Genomic DNA, 13,270 nt, shown 5'->3' with positions numbered 1-13,270 from the left:
TTGCTATACAATATAATAATAACGGTCTATACAGACGCTGTTTTTATCAAACTAAAGTATAAAAACAACTATGATGACGAATCTTACGAATCGTCTGTTTTATGTCGTATATTATAATATTTATTAATAATAGATACATATTATACATGCATTGTATTATATGAAAATTTCGTTTATAGTTTTAATCCCGTCAAATGTAATTAAGTATATTTTTATATCTCGTTTATCCTGTATTGATACATATTTTGTTAGTGACAACATTGAATTTTTACAGTGTTTACACATCTAATACAGCTTGTATTAAATTATGATATAATACAAATACCTATGTATTTTTATTGTAATATAATCTGCACGTTATTGGGCATGATTCGTATTTGCAATTTAAGGCTGTTAACGCTGCAAGGTTATAGATTTATACGGATTACAAACGATTGTGTTAACAAATAGAACGATGAGGGAATATTAAAAAACATCTCATGTTATTTTTTGAAACTGTATAATATAATGACCTAAAATCAATAAAAGTGAAAATACTTAATTACAACTCTAGGGAACTATATTATATATTTTTCGTGTACAACATTATATTATGTAAAAACCATTAAATTTCGAATAAAATTAATTAGACATATTTTCTACCATGTGCGTAGGAAGGTAGGTGAAATAATCCGTACGGCACAAATCGATAATAACTTGTATGGTAAACACCTATCTGAGTTTTTAATTTCACAGCAGTCGGTTTGTTCGTCGCTTTTTTTTGGTTTTATCTCAATCTATAATATATAAGTGTATAACATTGTGATACCATAGATGTATATAATATAATAAAGTCTTGGTGCCAGTTATGTATTTGAAAACAAATCTTAATTGCATATTCTTAGCGGTTACACCGAAATCTATCGAATTTTAATTAAGTTTTACTGTTAACGCAATATCATCACTCAATATTTGAATTTTTTTCATTTCAATACATTGGAATTTATTCGAATTATTTCCACCCACGACTCCCGAACTACGTGCACGATGTCTGTGAACGATATCTTATGTGCCGTTTGTTAATTATTACTATAATATACATGTAGGTACGTTTAGACCTGTCGATTTTATTACTGTAATGTGGCTCGTGCTACTCGAAAGTTAATTTTTCCGTTAATATATCCCAAATAGGTCACAAAACTCCACTACTTAATATAAACGTTAAAGTATATTATATATATATATATATATAACAAACTGCGGGTTTTATTATTCGATGTTCGATCGTAAAAAAACAATCTTGGTCCAACCGTTTTTTTTATATTTATTTTTTTTTAAGTGTATTTTTCTTTGGGAGGTCCTATTACAAGGCTATTATATAGCTACATGTTTTCCCCTTCGAACAAATAATATTAATAATAATAACAATAATAATAATAATAATAATAATAATAATAATAATAATAGTAATGATTACAACAACAGCGTAGTATAAAGTCGGACATTATATTATTATGTATACGGGCACCCGTGTACTTTACGACACACTAAATATCCTGAAATTTCTCAGCGTGATTCGGCAGAGCAAAATATATAATATTATGGAAACAAGGTAATTTTTTGTAATTGTACTTCCCACTCCCCTACACCGATCCCATTGTTAAACAGCAAAATAGTAATAATAATATTGTTCTAGCCGTTCTATTAGCTTCTAAATAGCTCAGTAGTCGTAGTAGAACCATAAATACAGTGAATATATAACAACGACGTGCAGTTGCGCGTTTATATCGTGTTACTATTTTTTATTATCATTATGTTTGATTTGTGATTCTCGTCACACTCCGCAACAGTAACACGCACACACACACACACACACGTGTTTTGTCGCGCCTCTCGGCCTACACTTTCCAAAGATATTGTCAACGTATTGTATACAGCACGGTTGCATACGAAACGATATGTGTAAGGCGGCGTGAAATTGATTTCGTGAACATTCCATATTCTACATAACACCGCGTGCGTATAGGTGCAGAGGTCGCGTAGAAACAAAGAAAATAAATGTTCAAACGACCGTCGTAAACACAGCAAAAACTCATTTGCACACGAAATACATTTAAAATACAACATTTTTATTATATTGCTAGAAATCATAGTTCGATTCGCGTTATTATACTATATCACTCGCTTTTCTGTTAAAACTATATATGCGTACAAAATAATAATACAATCATTACACTCATTCGTTCAACTGGTGCACGTCTGCGCGCAGTAATTACATCGTGACTATTACAACTAATGAATAGTTAATAACTGCATAGCTATTTATGTAAAATAAATAGAAACCAAATGAAAAATAACAATTATACACGAGCGTCGAGTGCATTTACTAATTTAACAATATTGTTTACACGATAATTTCGTAAATAATTTTCTTTTATTATCTTACACACCTACTATACTGCAGCGTCTAGGCAGTTATTATAAACAATTATAAATCCAACTCTAAATACTTACTGCATAATGCATACGAATAAACAAACACATTCAACTCCGAGGCGACGTGATTTTAAATAGTTTTTAAAAAACGGAAATAACGGTTTCTTTATCACTAATGCGGTTAATTGATTGACAATAATATTATCAAAAAAACAAACTTGAAATGCATATTATACATTTCAAGTTCGTTCGGCAATTAAGTTCAATTCGATAACAATAATAATGTGAACGACAATTACTATTATATAATATAATGTAAGTACTATGAAACATCCAAACAAAATACTATGTTAATTTGAGTACAGAAGATAAAAACATAATAATCGACAGTTTATACATGTATATGCACTATCTTAAATACATAACCATAATGGTTCGCGCTAGGAAGACGACAAAAATATTGTTTCCTCATTCCACTTGGGGGATCTAATAAATAATATGACATGTACGTAATCATTTTTGTCGTGTTTTGAAAACAAATCTCGTTTGGCCCGGATAAGAAAGAGGTTATCTCTTATATGGGGATGTTTATCGATTACAATACTGCACCACCTACGTGTGTGTTCCGCGTTGAATCGATTTTGTTCATCATGAATTCCAAACCCTCAGATAATAGTAACTATTTTATGTTTAGCAGCAATAATGGCTACTATGTATTTCGTGTACTTGCGCGCTTCGTCGTTCCGGTCTTCTCGTCGCGTACGAAAACGAGTTAATCTGTTCTCTCGGAGATGAAGATTGCGGGCGGGCGTTTCACGCAGAGACAACAGTATGGTACATTGTGCACACGTTACCATATTAGAAATGGCTCGGGAAACCCTTAAATAGAGATTTGGGGTGAAAATTCTCAATCTTAACATTTCATTTTTAGATAAATTTTGATAGAATAAATTAAAATTCAGTGTACAAGTTGTTTTTAAACGTATTTATATTAAGCTATAAATGACGAAGTTATACGTTCAAACACAGTCGTTAAACAAATCGAACGAAACGAGAAAAATGTTCCGGGATAAGTGGTTGATTTTATTTGATCGGTACCGGTAAGATGTTCAAACCACCTCTGGCTGCGGTGTGCCGGGGTGTTGTTTTAAACCAGTCGGCGCGACTTATTGTACCTTACGCGTTTGCATTGTGTTCCATAATATATTTACATTTACTCCACGGCGGCCGCGCCCATTACGGTCGGTTGTGCACGGGTACAGTCAACTGCGTTCCACCTCCGTAGAGTTACCACCACGCGGCCCTGCGCGCAGCATCAGAAATAATAATAATAATAACGATAATAATGATATGATGTACCTTCAACCCCATTACAAACACCTCTCAACCCGTTCTCATAAATCGTTCCCGAAAACCCGTCAATCAGATACGCCACGTCGTGTACACATGTGCTGCACAACACTGTGCGGCCGCGATTACGATCGTCGCCGCGCGCGGTCGTGCGACGATGTAATCGGGAGTGTGGCGGTGGTGCTGCTGCGGCGAGCGCGCGCGCTCGCGTCTGTTTCGTGTTATTATTTTTCCCATAACGACAGCGTGTAAAACATTATTATTAATATTATTATTACTATTATTGTGCTACCCCCTTGAGCGTGTACGGCTTGTACGTAACGCAATTACCTTGTCCGTGATGCGTATATGTCCCCTCGAATCCATCTAGATGCTTCGTCGTATTGTTAATAAACGCCTGTGCAACAGCAGACGTCTCGACCGACGCGCAGGGTCAAACTCGTTATTCGAGCGCCTCGACGAATATAATCGCATGGATTCTCCGGCAAAATGTACCTTTAACGCGTATTTAGATGCATGCGCGCACCTCGAGTCAACAACATGTTTTGTGTTTTTTTTACTTTTAGACTATACCGCGGCTCCAAATGTTCCCGATTTCCGCGTAACCCATAATAAACTGACAACATAAAAAAACCGCTTGCGCGAGTCGCACATGCGATGTACAACATGTACATTACAAAAATAATTAGAGTACGGATGTTGATGTCTTTTGTTATTTTTTTTAAAAATAATTCCATTCCATTTTTCCAATGCTATACGGGTGTATTGTAAAATATGTATTGAATAGGTTTATTTTGTTTGTATATTTTTTTTATAGGTCGTCATAAGTTTTCACAACTAAACTTCAACTAAATTGTTTTTAAAGTTTTCTCTGTGCATATTAGTAGTTCTATGGAGAACGGAAACGGAAGAACAAGGATATTAAGATCGCGACTTGGAATACCTTACCTTATATCTTGCGGGAACATGTCAGACTCTTACAGAAATGTTGTGTCAGTATACAGTGTCAATTGCGGTACTGCAAGAAATTAGATGGACGGGTGAGGGACAGATAAAAATTAAAAATAAGAATTCCAAATAAGCTTATTTTCCTAACAAAAATATGCATGAATGGTACGAAATACCAAGTAAGAGTCGACAACGTATTATCCGAAAAATTTCAAGTGGTGACAGGCTAAAACAGGGTGACGCTCTTTCACCACTATTGTTTAATATTGCACTGGAAAAAGTCGTACGGAGTATACAAAGGGATAACCATGGTATCGATATCGGAACAAATAAGAATGGTATTTTAGGTTTTGCAGATGATTTGAACATAGTTGGTAATGACGGAGAGAGCTTGGTACAGAGCACCGTATTCCTCATTAACGAAGCAAAAACCATAGGGCTGAATGTAAATGATAATAAAACCAAAGTGATGAAGTATTACCAGTAATCAACCCGGTCGAAAATGTAGTGATTCAAAGGCATACATTTGTAAAAGTGCATCAATTTATATATTTGGGGGCCACTATCAGTAGTAATAATGACTGGTCCATTGAATTAAATAGCCGTATCACCAAGGTGGAAAAGGCATCCTTTTCGTTGACTAAATACTTAAAATCTAAACTGCTTTCTAGAAGAACCAAAGTACATCTCTACACAGCGATAATTAGACCGACGCTTACATATGGATACGAGGTATGGCCTTTGACAAGCAAAATGGAACAAAAATTCATGTCGTTCGAAAACTAAATACTGAAATTCATCTGCGGCCCAGTATACGACAATGACCTGGGATCTTGGCGTAGAAGGAAGAACAAAAAGACCCGAGAATTGACAGGAATACCAAGGATAACCAACTTTGTAAAGGCCCAAAGAATACAATGGTTTGGGCACGTGATGAGAAGGTCTAACTCAGAGTACTTTAAAGCGGCGGCTGGATGGAAACCCACAGGAAAAAGGTCAAGAGAACATCCAAAGAAGCGATGGATAGATGGAGTAAAGCAGGAATTAGAGAAACTAAAGGTACTAAATTGGGGGAAAAAATACAAAAAAAAAATAAATCGAGAGGAGTGGAAGGCGATGTCGGTGGCGGCAAAAACTCTCGAAGAGTTGTTATGCCAATGAAGAAGAAGATATTAATAGTTCTGGTTATCGATTTCAAAATAATTCTACAGTTTAAATATATTTAACAATATCACGATTATTTATTCTCGGTAAGTCATTAATTAATGTTGTGTTATATAGTAATAACGTATATATGCCTAGTCGGATGAATATTTTGTTCCGTTCGATCCGATTACGAGGGTACGGCTTGTACAATGTAACAAGGGATGCAATGTGATGTTCAAAACCGTAACGGTATTCACACGAGCAACTCACGCGCATATGTCACCAGTCGTATATGGTTGAGTCAGTCACCCCAGTCGCGTATTGTCGATAACAATGTGTATAATTTAAAAAAAAAATAATAATAATAATAATGACTACTATTAGTGCACTACACGCACATCTCGTGGTATACATCGCATGAACTACATACCTACCTACCCTCGTGGTAAAATTTCTCTCGAAGGGATGAGCGTGCGATACGACCGTCAAATGGTCGGTCCGACCCGACATAATATATTATATTGTTGCGTATACGTGAGCGTGTGTGTATGCATATGTGTACACAATGGCCCCTCGTCGCGCGTAATTGAATTATATATATATATATATATGCGTGTACAATACGTTATTATGGTAAATAAATTAACCACGCATTTGATTAACCCATATGGACGTTGCGCGCGCATACGCTAAGAGGTTTTTGTAGGAGAAATCCACCGCGGCGGAGACTCGAGTTGCCGTTTTATTTAATACATTATTTTCCAGACGACGTTCTTCTCCGTACGCGTCCAATTAGCGGCGACAACAATACATAGCGAATCTGTTTAATAACTGCAACTATACGAATCGACGTACGTACGCGAAAATCTCCTACCACGATGACGTTATCTTACCACCAACCACGTAACAGTCAGCTGGGTTCGGCGCGCACGACGTCCTCCCCGCAGGCCTGATGCGTTCGTCGTCATTGTCGTCGGACATCGTTCTCCATTTTGCTGGATCGCGACGATTTTCGTGTTAACCACGGTCACGGTTCCATACGTCGCGTTTCTGTTTGTTTTCCGTTCTATAAACGTTCACGTGACCGCGATGGTTACTACACGTTATCATGCGCACCCTTTCAAATACAGCGAAACATGTTTATCAGCTCCTAAATTTTTTTTTCTTTTTACGTAAACGCAATCGAGTAATAAATATTCCTACGTGTACTGCGCGTATTATTAGACCACTAACGTGTATGAACGTGTTGGCATAACTGAAACTCTGTCGCAACGGAACGTTATGTACGTTTTAAAATGCAAAACGAGTAGAGTAGATGTATTGAATACATATTTATACGGTTCGATCAATAACAGTCAAGCGCAGCGTCAGTCTTCGGTTGATGCACGTGCGATCTCGCTGCAACTCATACAAAATAATTATTAGTCCCACAACCAAGAATATTGGTATACAGATATATATTATACTATGCACATCGTTTCCAATCGTATTACACGTATTACATATTAAGCTTTTTTTTGTCATGGTACGTTCTAGGTGAAAATATTAAATTTTCGTTAACTTATTAACTTCAAGTTTAACATTATAAAAATGTTGCCAACTCTCAATGTACCAATTAAGATGTGTACTATTTATATATTGACTGTTCTACGAGAATTTACTAATAATTTACTAACTCTTCAAGACCAAAATATTAAAATATTCTGTAAATTTATTAATTTAAAATTTTAGTTTTAAAATAAATGTAGTGAAAGAATAATAATTGTTATTATTTTTAAAAGATTTAGAAGTAGATGAATCATACATGAAATTATTTTTATACTTCAACTTCATAGCCTACATGGTTTTTAATTTTAATTTTTTTTAACCAATAGAAAAATAGCATTATTTTATTTTGTTCGTATTTTATTATTATGGGACAGGTGCTCATCACATTTCACCATAGATGTCCACCCTCAGATATAATTATTTAACGTAATGAAATATTAAAATCATGAAGTTTATGAAAACAAAAATAGAATCTAGATTTTAACGTTTTTAGAAAACTAAGCACCATGTGAATTTTACCATTATCTCTGAACAATGAAAAAGTAATATTTTACTAAAACCTTTATACTTCGTTGGAAATCGGGAAGAAAAATATTGAAACCACAACAGTGCAGCTATTGATCGTTGAGATTTCTAATCGAATAGATTAAACAATAAGTAACCGGAGGGCCTGTACACGTATGTTTTGTATGCTTTTATAAATGCGTTAGAATGTAGAGTGTACACGAATTATCGAAACGTCAGACGTTGTCAAAACGAATCAAGAAATCGCGGGTTTTATTAACACGCAATTAAAATTGACCGAAATTAATAAGATAATAAATCTCCAGCGTAGCAGCAATGTTCCACGTGCGTGTTGTTAGTGTATAATCGAAGAGTTTATACGCGTTCTCCGGCATAATATTATAATTGCTACAACCAAAATTATTTTTTCTATGCCTACGCAAAGAATTCTGTTGAAATCGTGTGGTATATAATGGTATTATTATTATTATTACATGGTATTAACATAGCGCATGCCCGAAATCAAACACCGCTGTTCCCCGTTTTCTACTCGTTTAAATTCTGCAATAGACTATGCGAATAGGTTGTTGAAATAGTATATCTGAAAGGTATAGTTGTAATTTATTATAATTTATATTTTAGTGGGTTTTATTGTAAATCAATACTATTTAGAACGTTACGATGTTTTTGAATTTTTAATCGATTTCACAATTATGCAATGAATATTTGCTAACTATACGTAAGCTATATGCTTCGTGCGATAAGTTTCAAATGTTTTACATGAATACATTTGACAGGAGTTTTTAACATTTTTCTAATAACTAAAACGCATGTTGAAAATACACCAGGACAATGGTAATGATGTACAGACGGAGAGGCTTAGCTCTCTTAAAATATATATGTCTGAAAGTTGGAAGATTATTATTATTACGTCCAGCGCCACGATATACTATTGGCTATTTATAAGTATAATCTTGGTTCAACGAGAGAGTAGAATTGCGCTGTGGAAATCAAAACTTGTAGTTGTATTCCATCGCAATCACCTATCGACTACGCGCCATCATTCCTCTGTTTTCTGATAAACATCCGAAATCGCACACTCGTCGCAGTCTCTATTTGCCGCTGAACAGAGTATAATATATACTGGGAAAACAATTCAAGTCGACTTAAATTGTGAACCTATCGTCGCCTACAGTATACAACTACATACAATACAGATGCGAGCGCAGAGAGATAGGTAATGCGATAATAAGAACCGGACTCATACGACGACCGCACTAATGTGCATTGTACACCTTTAGCTTCCACCGTAAAAGTCGGTGTGTTTGTCTGCAGAGGAGGCTAATCAGCAAGTATGTGTACGTGCATATGTATATGGGTGTGTGTGTAAGGTGTATCTAAATCATCTTGCGCACGCGACGACAATGGGCCTTCTGATTAAAAAAGACGTGCGCATCACATATTATGTATACGTGTAATATATATATAAGCATCTATCTGTTGCAGTGCACACACGATAATGTAATATTTTTTATGTCCGAGCGCGTTGACACGGCTGGCCCCGACCGGTAACGTATATAACGCACACACTGCGCTATAAATTAGCGTCTCTACCCTCGGCTCGTTTATTCGTGTAATAATATATACAGCACACACACACACATACACACCTGTAAGCACGTATCACATGCATACATATATACACATATAAACGTACACAAAAGTGTATGTACAATAGTTATATAGGTGATGACGACTCGCACTGTCTCTTCGTCGTTCACACGTAATAATAATAGTAATAAAATATTAATTTTTACGTACATTAATGTGTAAGATTTTGTGTAGACATATTTCATATAAATATACGCGTTATAATATTTTAAACAGTATGCGTACAATATTATACTAAATATATATGCCCCGTCGTCGTTGCTGTATAGTGTACGACTTACTACCTTTTTTTATTTTCCTGAGGTTCGTTTATATTCCAAAACGCACGTCAACCGTTTACGCTGCCACCACCGCCGCAGTCTTTCGTTTTAGGTAACACAACCGCGTCCGCGCGAGACGACCGACCCTAGGGACACGTGTGCATTTTTTTTATTAATATATAGTGTTTTTTTTTTACTACGGTATATTTTCAGAGACCTCATAAACACGAATACACACAAACTATTATATTAATGCGTTTCAAGTAATATTTTAAAATACGATATATATGCCCGCAACGGATTAACACGTCTTTTCGAAATTAAAATTTTTACATTATTTCCGTTTTTTTTTTTTTTTGCTACAATACTTGTTCCTTTTTTTTACAATTTCAAGATGTCCTTCATTTTCGGTTTATTTGAATCCTGCGTCTTGAATATATAAGCTGACTTTGCATGAAATTGGTATAGTATATATGGTCGAATACGATTTTTTTGTCGGCTTACAGTTTAAATATCTTACAGTTATTGATTGTTATTATATTTTTTAATTATCGTATGTATCATATTACTGTTGTTTTTCCATCAATTGTCAATCACTGTAACGCAATATAATATATGTATATATATGTACCTAGTCTGAGTTGATAGTGATTATTTCAAAATCTGTACGCATTTATTCCATCGTCCGTCAGTTCGCAAGGGATATGACAGTAATAATAACAATAATAGTATTTATTATTATTACAATAATGGCCGGAAGAAGCATACGTTAAGTATAAATACGCTTATATATTAAATTGATGTGGCGAATGATGATGGAAATTTTGGATTCATCATCGCTTTATTTTTGATTCGTTTTTTTTAAATTTTTTACTACAGAGTATGTGATGCGCGTGCATATATTCAAATTTCGGCGACGTTGGGCCGGAAACGATTAGCGACCGCGATGATATGATGCTGTCACACATGTGCTGCGTAGGGAAGTTTTGTGCGCGACGTCTTCCGAAAAACAAACCGGTGCGACGACGTGCGTATATTATAATATACTATACGGCAACGAGAGCAGCAGTTGATGGCGAACAGTTAAAATGTGAATAAAAGCGTCGTCTACGTGTGTAGTAATACGTATATTATCCGTACGTCACGGTATAGAGCACTTAACGACCTTTTTTCCCCCCCGATTTTTAGCGCACGTGTAGGCTGAAATTCTATGTCTGAACTGTTAAAAAAATCAGTATTATTATTATTTTAGACGTATTTCGATATATAGATAATTACGATAATGAAGACCTGATACTTTGTCTTCTCCAGTTCACACCCACCCACTTGCACGCACACACACACACACACACACACACACACACACACACCCCGTGTGATGTCTACAACCATGCGTTTATATAGCTCACGTTATGGTGTGCATATTACACATATATATATATATATATATATATATAGGCAACGCACTCGCAGATTATCGACAACTCTGTACATGACACATGTGCCGTTCACATGTGCGGTAGAAGCAGGATCGAAAACCCCGAAGAATTGTAGTTTTATAGCAACTGTAGGTAGTTAATATAATATATAATATAACTCGGGTTCAGGCTTAACCACCCCCCTCCCCCGTAGAAGAAACTCCTCCTTTAAAAGACGGTTATTTTTAAAATCTACAAGTGTACATGATATAAATGTCTATGAATTCCATAATTGCATATATATCCGAGATTTACATTCGCATAATACATTATACTATTTATATATTCTCCAAATACGTACGAATATATAGCAGGAGTCAAAACGTTATTTCTATTAGAGTCCGGAAGATTAAAATAATAAATATATGATATTTGGAAAATAAAATTAATTTTAAAATATTTTCTAGTTGATTATTACTATTATTAACTATGATAAAATCATAATTTTGATCTGAAAAATTGAATAAAATATTTATATTTTATTATTAAAAAATATAAATAAATGGTTTAAAATACAATATATATTGACGGTTTAGTTGTCTTATGAGGTCCGCCAATGGCTGACCATTAATGTATATGATGTACATGGATGTATAGTACCAAACTGTACCCCAGTGAAACATAATTGTTTCTTACCAATATAATATACATGAGCAACATACATATACACGACGCTGCACTGTACATGGTATATTAATATACTAAAGATGCATATGTTTTCGATAAACACGGACTCAATACACGACGCTGTACGACTGAAAAAATGACAATAGGACTCTTCATTTCTTATACACACATTTTAACGCGTGTCATGCGTGTCGAATTTTATAAAAACGTGATTATTTTCTGTATAATATCACACACAGAGTTTGAAAAACGAACGATAATATGGTTTATTATTGTTATTGTAGAGTATATTTTACTATATACAGTATAGACGAAGACGAGAAACTGACCAATATTACATATATGTAAATATATAAAATTCTAAACGTCTTTTTGATCAGTTGCCCATGCCAAAAACACCATCAAACAAACAAATATTCATATAATGCCGTAACGTATTTTTAGTATTTTCATGGTAGGTATACTACAAATAATGATGACCAAAACAATAGACTCGTTCGTTCAAAAAATCGAATCAAATAATCGTAATTATATTGTTTTATTCGTAGTTTGAAATGATGTATTTTTTTGAATATTGTTTAACTATTATAATATTGTCATTCATATAATGTAGACATTGGTATCATACAAAGTGTTTCAGCAAAAATACACAATTCACAACACTATTACGTTCGAGTCTGAGTCTAATTTCACTGGAGTCGTTTTCTGTTGAATTGCCTAGTATTATCTGGATATTTTTCCATACTTGAACATGTTACTGGAAAACATAGACGAAACATGTGTGATTCTAATGTTAAATATTATATTACCGTCTATACCTCAAAAAATTCAGTAGTAGCGTTATATCATATACGATATGATATCGTATCTAATTATTTTAAATTAATGAAATACAGACAACTTAAACGACCTCAATCAGACTACTCGTCTTTCATAAACATCCAAAAAAAGAACGTCAAAAATTTAAAATATGGCAATTTTTAATACAGTCAAATTTCACATTTAAAATTCGTTAAATATTACTTGATAACTAATATAATTGCGTACTACCGTTTTATGTTACAATCCATTGAGGTACGCATAAATCAAATCAACGAAATTGAATTGGTAATGTTGATAAATTATGATTTTAAAAACAAAAATGATAAGATAATCATTAATTTGAGTAAACAAATAGTTTACTTGATAATAATATGTTTATCGTAGAATACAATAAACTAGGTGGTAAAAATTACTATACAATATATGCAAAGCTAAAATACTTTGAAAGAATTATCAATTATCAAGACACAGAATATTATAATAATTGCTCATATCTTTTAT

General features: G+C 34.1%; 1 protein-coding gene across 3 annotated transcripts in view; it reads right to left on the bottom strand.

The window, feature by feature from the left end:
- LOC112687883 (fibroblast growth factor receptor homolog 1-like) overlaps nt 1-13,270 on the bottom strand; it is an 87,537-nt gene that overhangs the window by 14,426 nt on the left and 59,841 nt on the right. The window lies entirely within an intron of this gene.

Source organism: Sipha flava, unplaced genomic scaffold (genome assembly GCF_003268045.1).
Source record: "Sipha flava isolate LNK unplaced genomic scaffold, YSA_version1 36_pilon_pilon, whole genome shotgun sequence".
NCBI lineage: Eukaryota > Metazoa > Arthropoda > Insecta > Hemiptera > Aphididae > Sipha > Sipha flava.
The sequence above is the reverse complement of the archived record's forward strand: the minus strand, read 5'-3'. Positions and strand labels throughout refer to the sequence as shown.